Source organism: Hypomesus transpacificus, chromosome 11, assembly GCF_021917145.1.
Source record: "Hypomesus transpacificus isolate Combined female chromosome 11, fHypTra1, whole genome shotgun sequence".
Taxonomy (NCBI): domain Eukaryota; kingdom Metazoa; phylum Chordata; class Actinopteri; order Osmeriformes; family Osmeridae; genus Hypomesus; species Hypomesus transpacificus.
This window is the reverse complement of record NC_061070.1, coordinates 1,683,833-1,705,966: the sequence shown is the minus strand read 5'-3', so window position 1 is coordinate 1,705,966 and position 22,134 is coordinate 1,683,833.

The window sequence follows — 22,134 nt, the reverse complement described above, 5'->3', positions numbered from 1 at the left end:
AGAGTCAGATGGCTGAGCGGTTAGGGAATAGGGCTATTAATCAGTAGGTTACTGGTTCGAATCCCGGCCGTGCATAATCCCGTCCTGGATAAGAGCGTCTGCTACATGACTTAATGCAATGTATGTAAATGTACACTCTAAAATGAATTTGAGGATTATGGGTCAGATGACCAAAAAATCTTTTGAAGTTTTAAACTTTCAAAAGTTCATCTAAAATAGTGTGAGATAAAAATGAAAAAACTGACGGCTGTGCAACATGTATGCATAGTCAGTGAACACTGAAATTGATTTGAGGTATATAGGTCACATGACCAAAAAGCTATTGAAGTTTGAAGATTTATTTTGAATAAAAAATGTTTTTTTAACAACCTGAGATGAAAATGAACTAAATAAAGGCGGTGCAGCATGAATGCATACATTTTCAAAAGTTTAACATTATTTTGACGCTCCTAGTTCATGTTGTTGAAAACCTTTTGACTTTTGACATTTGTAATTTGTTGATGGTGCCCTAAACATACGAGTTGTTTAGGCAGCCAAAAGCATTGGCTAGGCGGCTGGTCGTAGCGATGCTAAACACCGGTTAAAATAACACAATACTGGGCGTCCGAATATCTGTTGAAAGTTGAACTTCACACGGTCATCTAACTTTAACTAACTTTACCACGGTCATCTTTGTTGTTGCTTTCCCAAAGCATTCACGAGTTAACGTTATTTCAACAGGAAAACTAGCGATGCAACTCTGTTAGACCTGCACTTTTCTAATTATTCTTAGTCATTAATAGGTAATTGCTCATAACACCTCCTTCCTCCGGTGTGGCTGTCCGTGCCGACGATTGCTTCCTTGAGTTGGAGCCTTCTATGGTCAGTTTGCGCCTTCCTTGTGTTCAAAGGAAAGCAACTTCGGTTGGTGGAGTGGGGAGGGTGGATGGAGTCGTTTCGTGCTGCATTTACTTGCATTCGGATTTTAGAAATTCGCTCTCGCAAATGTCGAATTAGTTGCAACTTTTCTTTGTTTTCAAAGCTGCCAACTGGGGTGGCAGCTGGGGTGGTAAGGCTATTTTTAGGGAGGCAGATGCCACCCCGGTAGATCCGCCCCTGTGTCGAAAAATATTTCTGTTGTCGACAAATCGTTTGATCTCATAGGACCTATTTTAAGTGGCTGCAAAAACGATTTGACCAGTGCGGCGCTGTAGCGCTAGACAAATGCAGCCCTCCCGTATGCTATCCAATAGAAGAAAACAGCGGTTAAATGTCAGCGTGCAAACGGAGCAGAACAAGTCGCGTCACTAAAAATACTGTCATCTGTAATGCGTGCAAGGCGGAACTTGCTTTCCATGGGAGCACAACGTGCATCCTGGAAAATTTAAAAGAAAACATCCCGGCACGAGAGGAGATGGAAACAGTGGTGTAACTATAGGGAGTGCAGGGAATGCAGCTGCACTAGGGCCCGTGGCGAAAGGGGGCCCGTCCTCGATCTCAAGTGAGAACTCTACCTGAAGAATTGACCGGGTCCCTCGCTCCGCGTAAATCACAGAAAGGTTAACATATGATCCAGTCCGATCAATTCGCAAACATTTCTCAATTATGGTGTCAATTATTCTCACCTGCCCAATAAACATTTTAACAATAGTCAGTCTTAACAACAGCAAATAATTAATTTTGCCTCATTTGCCTTTTGCTGAATGAAACGAATCTCGTTTTTATTAAGTAATATTGTCTGGGTAATATGTTGTCAAAGATTCTATAGCCCACCCACAAGTTGTGATCGTTTGCCATCCTGTTGTGTTGCATTGCGTTGCGTGTTGAGTAATTGCGGTAAGTAGGCTACCCCATGCCCTTCATTCCAAAACACAAAAGTGGCTGCATGAAGCGGCACAAACGCAAAGAGCAGGATTAAAGGGTGGCAAAGCTGGCAAAACGATCTTCATTTGGATTTGTGGCGAGGTGTTCAAGAGGACGCTACGTCTGACCCCCAGCCCAACAGCAATGAGTGAAACTCAGCCACCAGGGTAGGTTAACGTTTAGGCCTACTGGTATAGCCTATTAAATGCATTTAGCTATTAAACGTCATTAAATGCACGTATAGGCAAAAGGCAGCAACCAGGTTAGATATTGAAAACAATGTGCAGGATGTTGTTGGAAAATAGCTAAAGCTAGATAGGCTAAACGTTAAGCTAGCATATCTAGCTAACAAAAATAAAATCAAACATTCACCAATCAATTCACAGTGTGTATTGTAATCAGCAGTGTTGGGAAAGTTCACTTTCTACATGAACTAGTTCAGTTCATAGTTCATAATAAAAAATTTTGAACGAAGTTCAAAGCTCCAAATAATGAACTAGGTTGGTTCAGTTCTTTTTTTCAATATGTGGCTGCTGTCTGCAATACCTCTGTCTGCCTCTACGCAATTCAGCGTTTTCACACTTGCCATGCATAGACAGTAGAAGAAAGAAAGAAAGCACACGCAGCGATTGACAGGTTGGGTAACCCTGGACACAAGACTGTTAATGGTGTGTTTTTAGCCTGGAAGGAGTAACACTGTGTAAATGATAGGGTGTCTGACCACGCTCCTCATGTCAAACATTACAGGAATAATACACAATGTAACAGTTTTAAATAAAGTGAAAAGGGCTTTATTCTGTATAATTATGTTGTGCTGTATAATTATGTAAAAGCGTCTGCTAAATGAATAAATGTAAATGTTGTGAAACACAACAATGTAGGTTATGTCTAGATAATTGTGAATGAAATCTGACAACACCAAACCCTGAGACAATAAACCTATGAACTTGAAATGATGCACACTAAGGCATAATATAATTTTTATTTGTTGAAATTAAATATATACAAATTTAAATGTAATGTAAACTGACTCAAAGCCATATGACAGCCACTTTGTTTTTAACTTTTTCATGTTTAACTTTTGTACAGAAATGTTGCCCTTCTCTCCGTGACAGATGCAAATTTCTCGATGACTCTGTGGTTAAAGTTGGGGATGTTTTTGATGAGTTTCTTCTCCATAGAGAGCATGGCCAACACATTGAGACGATCCTGTGACATTGTGTTCCTGAGGAAGGTCTTTATTCTCTTCAGTGTTGAGAAGCACCTCTCCGATTCAGCTGTTGTCATGGGAGTTGTGATGAGGATCTTCAGCAGAGCCACAGTCTCTGAGAAGGTGTCTTGCAGGTGTTTCCCCATGAAGAGCTGGTACAGAGCCAAAGCACCACTGCTGTTCTTGAACTCATCAGTGCTGTAGATGAGTAACAGTTCTGTTTTCAGCTTGCTCTTGTTCAGCAGTAGGTAAGCCTCCATGGTGGTGTTCAGTGCTGCCTCAGGGAACTGTTTGTTGTACTGCTGGAATTTGTCTCCCTGGAGCAGTGTAGCACTGATCAGGTGTTTGGTGAACGCAAACCGCTGTTTTGCATGGCCCAAGATGGTGTCACAAACCTCTGTAGCTAACCTCTGAAGTTCACCTGGGCCCAGTGTGCGGCGTTTCTTGGCCAGCTGCTGCTCAGATACACTCAGGGTAGGTATGGAATTTCTGCTTGTTTGTACGTTGTCTGTGAAGTGCAGCATGATTCCCTGGACAAAGACTGAGTCTATGGTCCGCTTCTGAAGCTGACTGTAGAGAATGTCCACATGAGGCATGATGGAATGGAAGAGCTTCAGGAAGAAGCTAAAACCATCATCCTCCAGTAGCCTCACAAACCCTCCAGCTTCTCGCATAGTGGTAAGATCAAACTCGCCAGAGTCCCTGATAGCTTCAAAACACTCGAGGAGATCATCTTTGTGCTCAAACAGTGTTCACAATATAGCTGTGGAAGTTCCATCTTACTGTGCTTACTCTCGGGAGTCTGTGTGCCACCACTCTATCAAGCACGCTGGTTCTCTTGGGAGATCTTGAAAAAAAGGTGGAAAATCCAGCCAGGTCAGAGAAGAACTGACTAACTCCAGAAATGTGAGATGTCACCTGCTGCATGATAAGGTTGAGTTGGTGAGCATAACAGTGGACATAGTGTGCATTTACATACACATCTTGCACCTTCTTCTGCACACCACCTGTGGCTCCTCTCATCACACTTGCACCATCATAAGCCTGAGCAATAAGCTTGCTCTTCTGGTCATCAGGGAGAATGGAGCTCAACCTATCCAGAAGGGCTGTGGCAATGGAATCAGCTGTGGCTCTCTCGAGCGGTATAAACTAAAAAAAACCTCTCTTGCACATCATGGGCTTTGTCAATGTAACGGATCACAAGCACCAGTTGACACTGAGTGGAAATGTCCGTAGTTTCATCAGCCTGGATGGAGAGAAAGTCTGCATTCCTGATTGCTTTAATGATTTCTTCTCTCAAAACTGACAACATACAGTCAAGGAGTTCATTCTGTACGGTCTTTGATGTTCCCTTAAACACAGTAGCAGTCTGCAGATGCTCTTGCAGAACTGCATCTAGTGATGCTACTAAATCTACCAATCCTCTAAAAACACCAGGATTTTCTGAGCTTTCACTCTCATCATGGCCACGAAGGGCTATTTCAAAGGCACCACAGAACTTTACACAGTCTATTAATTTATACATGCCGTGCCTGTTTTTGTCAACCTCCTCATTGTGCTTCCGGATCCCTATTCTGTAGCCTTCATCAAGTTGAGCAGATATGTTTAATTTCCCAAACATGGCTAGTCTCATTGCATTTTCCATGTGGACACATGTTTGCTCATGTTTTTTACTTTTTATGAAATGTGTTTCAGATCCCTCAATCCTGTCTGGATCCATGCTGGGTCTGATCCTGTCTTTGAAAAAGGAGGCAAGGAAAACAAAATAAAGCATTTGTTTCTCCACAACCAGTTAGCCAACTTGTCTTGCTATAGCAGGTCCTTGAAAACGACCTAGTGTGTTGTCTTCCTTGTCATTCGACTGTTGCTTAATTAATATGTTAGGCCGGTCCAAGCTCCTTCACTTTGAGCTTCTCTTGAAAGTTTCTTTTTTCAAAGGGCGTATTTTTTTAGCGACTTCACTGAATTGTTTCTGTCATGACGTTAGCTATCTAGCTTTATAAGGTTAGAGCTCAATCAGTAGCTAGTTTAGTCAAATAACTTATATCGACTATTGATTATAGTGCTTCTATACTCTTTGGTTCAGTTCTGAGAGAACATCATGACAACGTAAATAAACAACTTCTTAAATGTGTTGAGTGATGTGATTGGATGTGACAGACATAACGGGCCCTATCATAATGTATTTGACAAACCCTCTAGTAAATCAGCAGTTTGGGGTGCAGGTGTATGGAGTTAGATTAGTTTCATAATTCAAACAAACAAACGCAACACGATTCAAACAAACTTAACACGATCCAAACAAACGTAACACGATTCATACAAACATAACACGATTCAAACAAACAAACGTAACACGATTCAAACAAACGTAACACGATTCACAAATGTATTTCGTGATTCACAAATGTAACGCGATTCACAAATAAATGACCCTATTACATTCGTTTGCAACCTGACAAACACAAGTTACAAATCCCTGCATTCGTTGGTGTGAATCCTTGCATTCATTCGTGTGGATTTTTGGAACTTTCCTGACGCGCTTTGATCCACAAATGCATTTTTTCTAAAAGATATCCTCAGCAGCCTATCAGATCGTCTCTTCCAATTTTAGCCAATCATATTAACGTGTCTATGTGGACTTCAACAACCTGCCATAATGACGGACATCGTGTCCTTCAGATCACGAGCAATATCGTCTGGTAGCATGTAGGTGAAATATTGCTTGTTGATCTTATTAAACCGATGATCATACCTGATTAAATATTGTTGAGAATGGCAGGATTCATGTTTAGTCATTTTCCGTGTTTCCTAGGCTAACGCAGAGCCCGTCTACCCATATTAGACATTCTCCGGTGATTGGCTAAAATTGGAGACATCTGATAGGCTGCAGAGGATATCTTTTAGAAAAAATGCATTTGTGGATCAAAGCGCGTCAGGAAAGTTCCAAAAATCCACACAAACGAATGCAAGGATTCACACCAACGAATGCAGGGATTTGTAACTTGTGTTTGTCAGGTTGCAAACGAATGTAATAGGGTCATTTATTTGTGAATCGCGTTACATTTGTGAATCACGAAATACATTTGTGAATCGTGTTACGTTTGTTTGAATCGTGTTATGTTTGTTTGTTTGAATCGTGTTATGTTTGTATGAATCGTGTTACATTTGCTTGGATCGTGTTAAGTTTGTTTGAATCGTGTTGCGTTTGTTTGTTTGAATTATGAAACTAATCTAACTCCATACAGGTGTTCTGTGCCCCGGCGAGGTCCTATCTCTTGCATTGAGATGAGCGAACTACGCATGTACATCTTATACAGTCAATGGGGCTCCTTGGGCGCAAGTAACTTGCCGTTAATACGTAGCCTATCAACTAACTTAAGACAATGTAGATTTTTTTTCTTCCACACATTATTGCAGATTCAACATTCTATTAGCTATATAATATTGACTTTAGCTACTCATTAGACATGTTTTTCTTTCTTTTTAAGTATTATTCAATACGTTTCAGCTTTCAGGTCAGAATGTGATGCAGCAGTGGTGGGGCGGCACCCTAGCGCCCTCTATGAGCCGGCCGCTGCTGCAGTAGCCGCTATGTTGCGATAAGCGCAAAACCACATCTTCCAGATTATGTTTGTTAGAATATCACTAGTGCCTCACAGAAATGTATTCCTGTACCGTATGTGTCAAATATAAAATTAGACTTATTATATTACTTGTGAAAACCAGTATAACTCCTCACCAATTACTCAAGCATTACCTTGTCATGCTGCAGGAACTACTTGTGATGTGGACAATTATTTTTATGAGAAAAACATGTTAACTCATCACTAACTACTGAAGCGTTACCTTGACATCCCACAGGGACTACTAGTGATGTGAACCATTATTTTAAAGTGACAAACATGTTAATTCCTCACTAATTACTCAAGCGTTACCTTGTCATCCCGCAGTAACTGTAATCTGGACCATTATTTCTAAGTGAAAAACATGTAACACCTCACCAACATGTCAACTCGCAAGATCTACAACATAAAACAACTGCAGTGATTGGGTGACATTTTTTTTTATTATATGCACAGGAAGATTCCCATGAAATTGTAAAAGAAAATCCTACATAATGCAAAAATGCACATGGGCATGCAAGAATAAAGCACTTTGTAAAATATGTCTGAATGAAACATTCTTTGTTTGGCACAATGATGAAACCTAGCATTAAAAAAATGCTGTATTTTGGAATGAAACATTCAACAAACTGTGATAAGAAACTGAATCAAACATAATGGCTAAATAAGTTATGACTAACCAAAACCAACGTATGGGCCTACTCACTCTATAATGAGTCTGGCATTGGCCACTACTAAGAAATACAACAGCAACGCAATTCCAAAGTGATGAAAATGATGAAGGAAGAAATAACAAATGACAGGACTAAATCAGAGATAACCCAATTCAGAGAACAGGAACATGGCCCAAAACGCTAGCTACAGTTGTTGCTAGCTGTAAAGCCAGGCTAGCTGTTGACTAGCTTGTAAAAAGTCCCATTCATACAAACTGTATAGTATTGCAATCGAAATTTGTACTAATTCCACAATTAGAAATTTTGCACCAATTCTACAATTAGAAATTTCGCACCAATTCTACAACTCGAAATTCTAGTGAAATTCACTTAGTCGTTATTTAAGGGATTTTGTTAGCCAAATACTAGATATTTACCATCCATAAAAATGTGCCGAATGAATTCGCGCTCTAAACTCACATTGCTCATACTTACCTTGGAATACTCCTGGGCCAACTTGCTGTATTTCGCTTGAAGGTCTCCAGCCATTTTTGACAGTACTTCTGCAGGCTGCTTAGCGAGACTACTGCTAAGGTAGTTAGTTGCACAGAAATGACAACCGCAGCAAAGAAGATAATTAGCTGGCTGCAGGGGCGGATCTACCGGGGTGGCATGGGGCGGCATGGGGTGGCAACTGCCACCCTAAAAGTAGCCTTGCCACCCCAGCTGCCACCCCAGTTGGCAGCTTTGAAAACAAAGAAAAGTTGCAACTAATCCGACATTTGCGAGAGCGAATTTCTAATATCCGCCTGCAAGTGAATGCAGCCGAGTTGGACATTTGCCAGAGTGCATTTCTAGTATCCCACTGCAAGTGAATTCAGCACTAGATGACTCCAACTCCCCTCCCCACTCCGCCAAGTCAGACATTGGCGAGAGCGAATTTCTAAAATACAAGCCCAAACAAAATCTGTGGATTTTTTTCACATTTTCTGCAGTTATTCAGAGTGAAAATCTGCAGAATTCCGATTGCATTCCTGTTCTTGTGTCAGAGCTACCGAAGATGTTCCACAACAGTTTGACGCCGAATATGGTTGATTGAATGTTGACAGACTTTGCAGAAAAGTATTGATCCATTCTCATAAAGATCGCCTGAATACTCTCTGGCCCTATCTATTCCTGTAATTTTGTTTGATAAGTGTTTCCGTGTCAGTTTTTCTAGGCTGAATCTAGGCATTTTTGACTTAATGTTTGCATATTGTCTACACTAACGTGAACATAACTGTATCAGTTTCAGGGTGGACAAACTTCCTTTGATTGCTATCACAGACCTACTACCTACACTGGTAGCAATGGGCTCTGTTTAAAGGTTAATTATTTTGAAAGAATAGAGATGTAATATAAGTGGACAAGTTCATTAAATGGGGAGTCAGATGGCTGAGCGCTGAGGGAGTCAGGCTAGTAATCAGAAGGTCGCCGGATCGATTCCCCGCCGTGCCAAAATGATGTTGTGTCCTTGGGCAAGGCACTTCACCCTACTTGCCTCGGGGGAATGTCCCTGTACTTACTGTAAGTCGCTCTGGATAAGAGCGTCTGCTAAATGACTAAAATGTAATGTAAATGTTTGCCTCAGACCAATGCATTCAATTTGAAATTCCGCGGGTTTTTGTCAGAATTCTGCTCTCGCGTATTACTTTTGGGCCTGCTAATATCCCACTGCAAGTGAATGCAGCACTAGACAACTCCAATCACCCTCCCCAATGCGCTGAGACCAAGGTGAAATCTGTTTTATATTTGAGATTCAACAGACATTCATATTCGTACCTCCATTCAGGCTCCATGTCATATTTAGAGTAGACAGTGTGAATGCCGAAAATATCGTTTCTTCAATATCTTTGTCAAAATCGACCATACAAACTTCTAACTTTTTGCACATTCTTCTACTGACCAAGTTGTCCAACCTTCGGTTTGGTTGAATCAACATACATGTTGATTTGTTTCCTCAATATCTTTGATTTAAGGCCATAATAATGTAGCCTAATGTTTTTGAGTTAAAACGTCTTAATTTTGGGGCATTCCTAATAAACATTGATTCCAAATAAACCTTGATTAATATGACTGCGATTAAATCAGTATATATACTTATGCCATGGGGGTGCCAGCCCTCAGAATCTCCTGCCACCCCATGAATATTTTTCTAGATCCGCCCCTGCTAATTGACGTTGCACCAGAGAATACGTATAGGGAAAACATGACATGGATTTCAGGATAAATAGGTTTCAGTAAGCCAAGTCGACTGGATTTGGAAAATGGACTGGCCGGGATTTGTAATTTTCGGAGCTGCAGAAAAACGTAATAGCAGTCACATCGAAATTGCCCGCATAATCATACAGTATGATCAAATATTGGGGGGGATGTGTTATAACGTTAATATTCATAAACTGGTTTCCACAAAGAACTCTTTTGAGGCACAAGCTTCTGAAAGGTAATGACCATGTTAAGAGTAAACATTTAAAAAAAGTTCACTTTTTCGAAATTACTTTTGTGATTAGTAATTAATTGGTTATTCTTTCTTAATTGGTCATAGTTCACAAGTAGTTCTTAATGAGGATATATTTTTTTAATAAAAAAACAAATACCAGTGATGGGGAGTAGCTTAGTTAATCTTGGTTCCATATTAGTTAATAGTTTTAAATTCGGTGTTAATGTAGTACTACCTATTACTTCCTGCATAACTACTCATTAATAACGGACCATTATTCTAAAGTGTTACCAGCGCTTGTATTTGTAAAGTGCTGGCAGTTTTTACATCACGCATTAATTAAACACATTAATTTAAGTATCAATTCATTGATCTATATATCTGAAAGTATATTCACTTTATATTGTCGTTCTGTTCGCTAGCCAGCCCCTTTGAAAGCACATTTTCCCTGCTTAGTTTATTTTCATTGCGAATGCTTTGCTACTCGCATTAGTTCAATCGCGGAAGGCTACTTAGGCAGCTTTGACATCAGTAAACCCATTTATGTAACAAAATGTACTGATTTTGAAAGTATATCCACTTGATATTGTTGTTCTGTTTGCTAGCCAGCCCTTTTGAAAGCAGCTGAATATCGGTTGTAAAGGCAAATTGACTTCTAAATAACTAACAAAATTGTTCTTACTAACAAATAAATGCTTATCCAAACAACATCAATCCCGGCACTGCACTCCGTTAGGTTATAAAGAGGACCTATGCAGAATATGATCTTGGCAGAGTGTCCGGTTCTTTAGCCGAGCGTGGGAAACTAAACCCATTCTAATTTGTACACACACACACAGATTTGTCATTATTTGAGAGATAATGAACCAATCACACATATTGAGCAAACTCAAAATTGTCAGGTTAAGTTGGAGATCTACCGGTATTAAAGCCCCGCCCACTGTTATATTTAGGTATTCATCGGTCTTCTGAATCAAACCATGACCAGAGATTCCTTGGTGTTGCACCTGGCGCCAGCCACTTTATTTGCACCGCCATACAATACCACTTCCTCACCACTACGGTAGCCTAGTGATGACATTCAGTACTAGACATCCCTCCTTTACTTTGACATGAACTTCACTCTTCAGTGGATAACCATCTCTTGCAACTGAACGTTTAACCCATTAACTGAAGTCATACACAATGCAATTACTTAAATCAGAGTCTACCTTTGTAAATCTAACACAAATATTTTGCACACCTTATTTAAACAGACTTAGTGCAAATAAACATGTAAACTCGTTTGTACTTGTCTAGCTCACTTAATAACATAGTCAGACAGGTTCTTAGGCATTTTGGTCTTCCTATTCGGCCTGCCCATTTGCGTCTCATAATGACTTCCATTATGGTCTTTCACTGACACAGACATGGCTGGTTGTTCTTTCGTGTCAGCGTCAGCCATCTGCACATCCTGTGCCTGTAGCTCCTCTGCTGATGTTTGTAATGGTGTCCTGCTGACATACTTTTTAACAAAGGATGTATTTCTGATGTACCTCACCCCCGCCGGAGACTCAACCACCACACAGTTCCCCGTTTTGCTAACCACCTACTGCGGCGTGGCGTTGAAGTTAGTTGTGAACTTGAGACCACCTTGTCTTGATGGAGTAGAACTTCGTCCCCTACATTCACAGTTGAGTACTGAGCACCTCGCCGTGCATCAGCGTACACCTTGGACTTTGCCTTTTGTTCAGCATCTCGATCCTGGACTTCCAGGTCTGTGTGTGAGTCGGTCACCACTACGGTAGCCTAGTGGTGACATTCAGTACATGACACCCACTAACTAATTCTTGAGGAGAATGGCGTCACCGTTCATAGAAGATCCTGTGGAGCTTGGTGCCCGGATAGTGAGAGGTGTGCTCAGAAGAGCCAGAACATCAGAATCAGAAAGGGTTTTAATCGCCATGAAAGTTTGCACAGACAAGCACTTTCCTTTGGCAGGAAGGTGCATACAGTAGGAATCTTAAAACATTTAATATGAGTTCTAACTATGCTAAAGGTACATAGACTAGCAATGCTTAGAATGAAAATAATTTAGAGAAACATTTAGAGACCGATAAATCCATTTGTCATTCCCAGATGATTATCTTTATGAAAGATATAAATTCTCAGCTGAGGGAATTACATATCTTTTCCAGCTTCTTGAGCCGAGTTACCAATGTAACACATCGAAGGCGTACGCTCACTGTCCCACAGACTGTATGCATGGCTTCGCTTTATTTCGCAACGGGTACTTTTATGTAGTGTCATGGTGATATGTTATTCCTATTCACTGGGGTGTCTCCCCTTAACCCCTGCTGTTATCCTTGGCTTGCTTTGACCCATTTTCTAATAATTTCCATATCAGAAATTTGGGTTTCCTTCAACCAAAACATTTAAAACCAAAAAGAACAATGTGTATGCTACTCTCTTCACAAGTTACATAAAGGATCATTTCACTACTTTCATTGAATTTGGATGTTTCATTCACTTTTAAAGCATTTTTCAAAAAGAATAAATAGGACATTGAAAGAAAGAAATGGTGAAAACCCCCACAAAAGACTCTAAAGGCACAACATAAAAGCCACAAAAAGGTATAGAAAGACAAAAACGTAGAAAAAAGTTGAAAAAATACAAAGGGAGTCAAAGGGAGTCAAAGGGAGTCAAAGGGAGTCAAAGGGAGTCAAAGGGAGTCAGATGGCTGAGCGGTGAGAGCGGGAGTCAGGCTAGTAATCAGAAGGTTACCGGATCGATTCCCCGGCCGTGCCAAATGACGTTGTGTCCTTGGGCAAGGCACTTCGCCCTACTTGCCTCGGGGGGAATGTCCCTGTACTTACTATAAGTCGCTCTGGATAAGAGCGTCTGCTAAAAGACTAAATGTAATTCTAAAACTGGTTGTTCCCATCCTTGATTGTGATTGGCTATATCGCGTTCCATGCCGTTGTAAATCCAGCATAACCTCACAGGTTGTCCTCGTAACATTCTTTAACATTCCATATTACTACGCATTGAATATTTCAAATTGAAACAGACGGCAAAGATGTCCATCTGGCTGTTGCGTGGCAACGATTTATGTAGGAACTATACTTTGTAGTAGCGGAAGAATTACGGTGTATTATTAAACTATTTTGTTTCTAATTGGTTTTATCGATAAAACCATATCAAATATGTGTAGTAACAGTTTTAGAAAAGCAATAAGCCCCTCGAGTCCGTGGTTTACGCAGATTTTAGAACAGGTAAGGGGGTTTTCGTCACTCTGCTTCGCGTCGCGCCTAACAACTCCCCTTACCTGTTCTAAAATCAGCGTAAACCACGGCCTCTTGGGGCTTATTGCTTAAATACATCCTCATGTGTTCTCCCTTTCCTAGGAAAACAAAAGAATGTCAGTGTAATTAAGTTGAGTGTCTTTCATTCAGTCATGTACTATCTCTTCTCATATTCCAGTTAACCCATCTCCAGCCTTGTTGTTTTTTTTTTTTTTTAAAGCCTCCTATACTCTATAATCGAACTCCAGGGTTCTTTTATACAGGGCCCTCACATTGTCTGCTCCAACCTGAAACAAATAAGGAACATCGTCCCTTTGCAAGGCACACTTGGAGAAAGTTGAAGGTGTCATTTGACTACTGTGTTTCAAGGTTCATTGCTTATACCTTGTGTCTTTGTCTTGGCCTTGAAGTGGAGGCCCTAGGCTCAGGGGGAGGAAGAAGTTCCTCTTCCTGCTGAGTTTAACACCAAAACAATTTAATCAATTGAGTCATATTTGAAATGAGCTATTTGAAATGAGCTGTCTCGTGTTCAGACCACCACCATTAGCAAGTCATTACAGACACTTCAATCACAGCCACACGTTCACAGACTCTCACCATCTGTGTTGCAAGTGGTAAAGAATACTCAAAAGCGTACCCCCAAAATGCTCTCTGGGCAGGCAGACAGTTTCCTGATCATCTAGGACCTCCACTTGAGAAAGTAAATGGTATATTTAATCAACATTCAGCAACTACATACATACTGGTGTATGACTATTAGTTTCACTGTTACCTCTGTATGGCACAGTGGGACGACAGTGGGTGGTGGCAGCAACACCACAGTAATACATTTTACTCCTACAATATTCATAAATAATTGTTGAATGAACATGGTCACATAGATTACTTGAAACATACATATGCCTGGGTTTCCGAACTACTGCCACCAGGGTCTGAAGAAGTTCCCCTTTCCACTCCTTCCATCATGGGGTGACCCTGATAGCTGGAGAGGGCCAGCTCCTCAGCAGGAGTGAAGTCCTGTGGAGGAGGGCCCCTCCAGTTCTTTGCCTATTTTTTCTTTCTGTTGGCTGCAAGCAATTTCACTGTTCTATAGGCCCTTTGTATACCAATATCTTCCAAAAGGGACTCAGGCAATTTAGACTTGTTGGCCTTAAAATATATGCAAATATTGCCTACTGCTACTTACCGTTTTGAATGATGTTTGTATATTTATTTTTTATTTGCTACCACGATCGTTTGCCACTGACAGGGTTGCAACAAAATAATACAGCAACAGATTATTGTCTGCTCCTCCTGCGTGAAATATGCAGCTCCTGTTTTGTCCATGTTTGCGATTGGACATTCGGTGCAAACACTGCCCCTGTATGTGAACGCGCATGTCTTTAGATTGGAAAAATATGGGTTGAGTTAGAGAGTTGATAACCACTAGCCTGGCTCTGCCCTCCTACGTTCTTCCGCTCAATTTAGATTTTGCTTCTGTACTGTGTCTGGGATTGAGGTACATACGTCAGATGTCTCAGGTTAACTTTCTACCTGTTGTGAGGAAATGATAGCATTATACTGCTGATCAATGCTGCTATACCAATCAATATCTAATATGAATATGTAAACACACATGTTTTGTAATGCTAATAACTAAGATACAAATATTGAATGTGATCAATTGATTTAATAAAGTAACAGATAAGAAACATTGAAATGTAACTTTGGTGTGTGGACAAGAATGCAGATGTCAGGCAAACTGACTTGGGAGGCGAGTTTGTGACGCTCAGGGACTGGTGTGAGCACAATGAGCTAGTCAGCTCATGGGAGTAAAAGTGTCAACTTGGGAGATAAGGTGATGCTGGGAACATAACTCTTCTCTGCTTCAGGACGAGTCAGACCGGACAGTTCTTACTATGGATAATATGCCCCCTTCCCCTGGAGACCCTGCCCCCCCCCCCCCTTCTCAATGGATGCCCCCTTCCCCTGGAGACCCTGCCCCCCCCCCCCCCCTTCTCACTGGATGCCCCCTTCCCCTGGAGACTCTGCCCCCCCCCCCCTTCTCACTGGATGCCCCCTTCTCCTTGGAGCCCATCTGCCCCTTTACATCATCTGACCTAGGAGTGGTCTTACCCTCTCCCCTTCCCCTTGAAGACCCCACCCCGTATATCATCAGGACCTCGAGATGACCTGCTCTCAACTCTGGAGAACTCAAACCCCCCCCCCCCCCCTTGGATTGCATCAGACCTGTGGGTCTCGTCCACCCCCCTCCCTGAACAACACCAGACCTGTGGGTCTTCTCTGCCCCCTCCCTCTCCTAACATCACCAGGTCCGTGGACTGCCCACCTTGCGCCAGCATGAACGCCCTGGACATTTAATTGGTTAACAATAGCCACCCCAAGGTCTCCTGACCAATGGCCACTCACCAGACCTCCCTCTTTGGGGAGTACAAGATCTGTCACCCAAGGGCGGGGAGACAGAACTTGGGAGGGGCAGAACTTTCTCTGATATTCTGTCACGACCACTTTCTCAACGAAGGCCTTCGTTCGTTCTAATCTTATACTCTGTTTTGGTGGGACGACTGCTTTTGCATCATCGACTGATTCATTGTACTAGACTACGGACATCTTGGTGTGTTGTTTTCATTGTGTATCTTGTGATTGCATCATTACTAATTAAACTACAAGTAACATGGTCCGATGCTTAACCGTGTATCATTCTTCCTCTCAACACCCAGTTTACACTATCCTTAACAATTGGTGACCCCGACGTGCCTGGGTGAGAGATCTGGACGAGAGGTCCCTGAGAAGGGGACCCCAGCCGGCAGGAGCGGGACAGCTGTGGTTCACTGACACTCACTTGGATATCCACAAAAATAAGGTAAGCAGAGCCTGTTTAAACGAAATCTGCATAGCTTAGGACTTTAGCTTTTAGGAGTGAGTGTCTTTAAACTGCACTGTACTGTGACTCTGGGCTGCACACTTTGAATCAAATTGTCCATAGAGAGATTAACGTTGATGCAAACTCAATGATACATTTGTAATTGTGAAACGAGGTGAGGTCTGGCAGAATGTGGCACTGTGACAGGAGCGCTCGGCAGTTTCTACGTGGTACGGGGCGTTGCCTGGCAGTGGTCACACTGACGGGAACACCTGGCTGTTTCTAATTGTGTCTATTGTGAAACGAGGTGAGGTCTGGCAGAATGTGGCACTGTGACAGGAGCGCTCGGCAGTTTCTACGTGGTACGGGGCGTTGCCTGGCAGTGGTCACACTGTGACGGGAACACCTGGCTGTTTCTAAGTGTGTCTATTGGAAAACGAGGTGGGGTCCGGCAGAATGCGGCACTGTGACGGGAGCACCTGGCTGTTTGAGATAGACGTAAATAATATGTTTGTGGAGATTTAAGGAGTAGCAAACCTCTTTTTCTTGCTTTCTCTCTCTTTCTCCCTATCTACTGCATTGCTGGAATGGGCTATGCCGAGGTTCGAGCAGGGCACATTTCACAAGCAGACTCTCTCTCTTTCTTGCTCTCTCTCCCTTTCTCTATTGCATTGTCGGGATGGGGCCATGCCGAGGTTCGAGCATGGCGCATTTTAGACAAACTCTCTCTCTCTCTCTCTCTCTCGCTATCTCTTAGCATTGTTGGGTTAATAATGTGTATCCCTCCCTTTCTTGCTATATGTGGGAAAAGAAGGAGTCGCAGCATATTGTGAACTAACACCTGACCAGATGGCATGGTACACACTGACCACTGAATCTGTGCCCCACATCACCCTATCAGTTGCAGCAGGAGGAGAAGCAAGGTGTCTCGGTCCAATGGTGAAAAAAGCACTGACGATGACATGGCTGCCCACAACAGCACCAAAATTGCATGTGAACGCCGCAGGAGACATGTGGAGAATTTCTGACACACAAGACAACGAAGGAGATATGGAAGAAGTGGAGCTGGAAAGGGACCATGGACGGGAACACACAAATCACCCAAACACGGACCACTATCTAAAAGATGTCCCAGACAAGTTGTGGACAACAGGACCATATGATGTAGGGAGGGTGACCAGCGAGATTGGGATGACACTGAAGAATCCATCTGACACACCAATCTGGCGTCCCCAATATAAACTCAAAGAAGAACAGATAGAAGGGATTGGCGAGACCATTGCCGGGTTGCTAGCAGCTGGAGTGATACGGCCGTCAAACTCTCAATGGAACACACCAATACTGCCAGTACCAAAAGCAGGAGGAAAAGGATGGAGAATGGTGCATGATCTCCGCCCAATCAACGATGTAACAAACACGCGACTGTTGGTCGTACCAGATCCCTATGTCTCGCTCATGAATTTGTCGCCAGAACAAACCCACTTCTCAGTCATAGATCTGGCGAACGCTTTCTTCTGCATCCCGCTGCGTCAAGAAGTACAGGACTGGTTTGCATTCACATACAATGGACGGCGATACACCTACAACCGCATGCCACAAGGATACAAGGACTCCCCGGGAATCTTTAACTTAGTGCTGCGCGATGACCTGTCAGACATTACCCTGCCACAAGGGACAGTAATTATCCAATATGTGGATGATTTATTACTAGCAGCGACCTCGGCTGAGCAGTGCCTCGAAGCAACCCGAACATTGCTGACAGTGCTGGTGGAAAAAGGATATAAGGTGAAGAAAGAAAAAACTCAGATTGCCAGACGAACAGTCACGTATTTGGGCAGATTGATCTCAGCCAACAGCATGACACTAACAGGCTCACAAAAGGAGTCCATTTTGAACCATGGGAAACCAACAATTGTCAAACACATGCTGGCATTTCTGGGATTGACCGGATACAGCCGAAACCACATCCCTGACTACGTGTCGCTAACCCAACCACTAAGGGACATACTCAACACCGCCGGAATCAGGGAACACCAACAAGTACTCGTCTGGACACCAGAGGCCGAGCAAGCATTTATCCGCACCAAACAAGCACTGGGACAGGCCGAACACCTCTGTCCCCCGGACTACACAAAACCATTTCATCTGGATGTTTCTGAAACAGGTGGTACTGTTACGGCAGTTCTGTTTCAGAGAAAGGAGGGAGAAAGAAGAGTACTTATGTATCACAGTTCAAAACTTAGTAATGTAGAAATGGGACAAACAGGGTGCGGCAGACACCTGACGGCTTTAGCCAAGGCCATCGAAAAGACAGCACACATTGTCATGTGCCACCCGCTAAAAGTCAACACAACACATGGGGTGGTGTCATTTCTTACCTCAAGGGCTTTCACCATCTCTGCAGTACGAAAAGCAAAAATATGTGGGACATTGACAAAACCACACATTTTCTATGAGACTGGAAACATCAACATGGCCCCTGAGTTGGATCCTGCTGAACTCATACCACACAACTGTGAATATGTATCTCAGAAGGATCTGAAGATAAGACCCGATCTTACCACCACACCACTAAAAGACCCGGACAGCACACTGTTTAGCGACGGATGTTGCTACAAGGGAAACACTGGAAATGTGGCCTCCTATGCAGTTGTTCAGCAGGAAGGAACTGGCAAATGGAACAATCACACTACCTGGGAAGCAGAAATCATTCCACAACCAGCATCGGCACAGTTAGCAGAAATCCACGGGCTCACAAGGGCTTTGGAATTAAGCCAAGGGAAAGCCGTAAACATCTACACCGACTCAGCCTATGCACATGGAGCAGTGCATGTAGACGGGCCACAGTGGAAAAGGAGAGGATTTCTTACGACCAATGGAACCGCCGTCAGACACTCCACGACTCTTAAGAGACTGCTCGAGGCAGTACTGCTGCCCACTAGGGTAGCCATAATGAAATGTCCAGGACACCAAAAAAGCAATAATCATGTTGCCCAAGGAAATGATGCGGCCGACAGAGCAGCCAAAATGGCAGGAGGATACACCAAGCAATTGATGTGTCTGGCCGAGCCAATCAGACCAGCCCTGACCACACAAGACCTAGTGGAGATACAAAAGGAAGCAGGAGTGTACGAACAGAGCCAGTGGATACACAAAGGAGCTACAGAAAAAGATGGACTGTGGAGAGCACACGACGGACGATTAGTAGCACCGGCAAAATTAGTGACAATACTGACAGCGCAAGCGCATGGACCAGCCCATGAAAGCAGAAGACGAACCACAAAAACCATAGAGACAGACTGGTGGCATCCGTACATGAAGGAGTTGGTCGAGAACTATGTACGCGAATGCGACACATGCCTGGCATTTAATGACAAGAAAACCTTCACCTGCCCAATGGGGAGATTCCCGGTTCCGGAGGCCCCGTTTAAAGAAATATGCATAGACTACACGGACATGGGGGCAGAAAACATAGTACGAGGTTTCAGATACATGCTGGTGATGGTGGACAGATTCACAAAGTGGGTGGAGGCAATACCCACAAGACGAGAAGACGCGAATTCCGTGATCAAATGGTTAAAAAACGAACTCATACCCAGATATGGGGTCCCAGCAAGAATCCGATCAGACAACGGCAGCCATTTCACAAGCCAACACCTGGCAAAAGTGGAGCAACAGTTGGGAATAACACACAGCTTTGGGGCAGTATACCATCCGGCATCACAAGGAATAGTAGAAAGGGTGAACGGAACATTGAAACGGAAGACTGCTAAGATCTGCTATGGCACCAAGATGTCATGGGTGGATGCCCTACCACTAGCCCTAATGTCAATGAGAAGTTCCCAATCCGAAAAGACACACTTGTCCCCACATGAATTGCTGACTGGGAGACCCATGCCAGGACCGCCTAGGGATGGGGGCAGGGGCCCAATTCTAGACTTATGGAAGATAGAGGCTTCTGAGTATATGAAAGCACTGACGGACCTTACCAACGTTTTGTCCACACAGGTGCGGCAGGCCGAGCAGGAAGCAGACGAGCATCAGGACACAGCAGTAGGGCCTGGAGACTGGGTGAGAGTTAAAGTACACAAACGAAAGTGGACTGAACCTCGGTGGACAGGTCCGTGGCAGGTAACAGAACGTGCCTCCCACGCTTTGAAAGTCAGAGGAAAAAACGGAGATCATTGGCATCACCTCACACACTGTGCATCGGCGGAGGCCCCCTCCCGCACTCTGGGGGAAGTTAGAAAGGATCTGTGTTGCCTTGAAGACAAACCCACCGACAAACCTGAAGTTTAAGGAAGAGGACAGAACGAGACAGAGCTGCAGTCCAGATCGAAAAAGTGGACGTACTCATCATATGCTTAATAATCATACGACACTTCTTCTAGCCCAACCGGTTTCCTCACTTCACACATTCCGCGGCAACACATCAATATGTCTAGATTGTGCTTTTGGGGACTGCTCGTCTGCACCATGGGTTGTCTCAAAACAACCACTGAGTGCCTAAGCAGCCTGAAATACACCCTGGGCCAAACAGCGACACTGAAGGTAGACCTCTGCGAAATGTTACCATGCAATTGGGGCAGTCAAGAGTACTACAGTTCAGTAAACATCTACATGGGAATAACCACACACTGTAGCTCATGGGGAGATATCGGATGGAACACTGGACCACATGACTGGGGATACAAGCCTGCCACTGCGCTAAAAAGGGTCAGTAATGGAAACATAAACCAACTGGAGAGACTGTCTATAAGCAGAGGGAAGGCTCCCAAGGACTGCAAACCTAAATCATCATGCAACCCACTGCTTGTCACCCTAAAAGATCCCTACGAAGGAGATAGGGGAAGCTACTGTCTAGGAATGGAGGAAAAGGGAAAAGACACAATCAGAACTTTTGAGATCATAATATCAAAGAACACATTTCCAGACAGCACCAAAGCCCAGAACTCAGGACAGACCACACTCAAGGACACCATTGTAGCTGAAACAGGATACGCCGACAGAAATGAGTGGGTAGACTGGATGATGTACACTGCGGAACAGCATAGAGTTAAAAACTGTGTGGCTTGCGGGACCGCAAGGCCACTACTAGGAACGGTACCTTTTCCTATCACCCCGAGGGATGATGAAAAAACGTTCAAATGCCTGTTGAAACTTTTCAGCCAGCTACACCCAGAAGGTTGCACCACTATCAAACTGCTGTTTCCCTCAGTACCCATGGCAAGGCCGCCCCATTTCACCCCATATGATGGAAGATACACCTGCATTCGAAAATTGTCAGGGCACGTTGATGTCGGCCGCCTAACACAGTGCAACCAAACTTACGCACCAAGTGGACACACACTCGACGTTCTGAATGAAATGCATTATCCTAGAGCGGATGTGTGGTGGCTCTGTGGGACGACATTGTATCCAATATTGCCTCATGACTGGACAGGAGTGTGTGCGCCAATTCAGCTTGTAATGCCATTCTATGCCATTCCACGGACGGCCGATGAGATCGAGAGGCTGGCAGACAGAGGTATTGGCCACATCAAGAGACAGACAAGGGCAGTTAAAGGATCATTTGACTCTGGTATCTGGATGGATGCTATAGGCGTACCAAGAGGAGTTCCAGACGAATACAAGGCAAGAAATCCGATTCTGGCAGGTTTTGAGTCACTGTTCATCTTCCCATCGATAAACAAAAACATGGAGTGGATAAATTACATATACTACAATCAGCAACGATTTGTGAACTTTACTAGAGTCGCTATAGGGGGACTAGCCGAGCAGCTAGACCAAACCAGCACCATGACACTGCAGAATCGTATGGCATTGGATATGTTGTTGGCCGAGAAGGGCGGAGTGTGCAGGATTTTTGGAACCCTGTGCTGCACATTTGTCCCTAACAACACTGCACCAGATGGCTCCGTATCCAGGGCATTGAAGGGACTGACGTCTCTGAGTAAGGAACTGGCCGAGAACAGTGGAGTGGACAACTACTTCACATCAATGTTGCAGTCCTGGTTCGGTAAATGGACATCTACTATTGTCTCAGTGGTGGGGGCAGTGACAGCGACGGTAGTCATTCTGATCATGTGCAGCTGCTGTTTCATACCCTGCGCTAAGAACCTGATTGGAAGACTGACCAATACTTTAACAGGGCAGCAGGCACAGTGTTATCTGGAG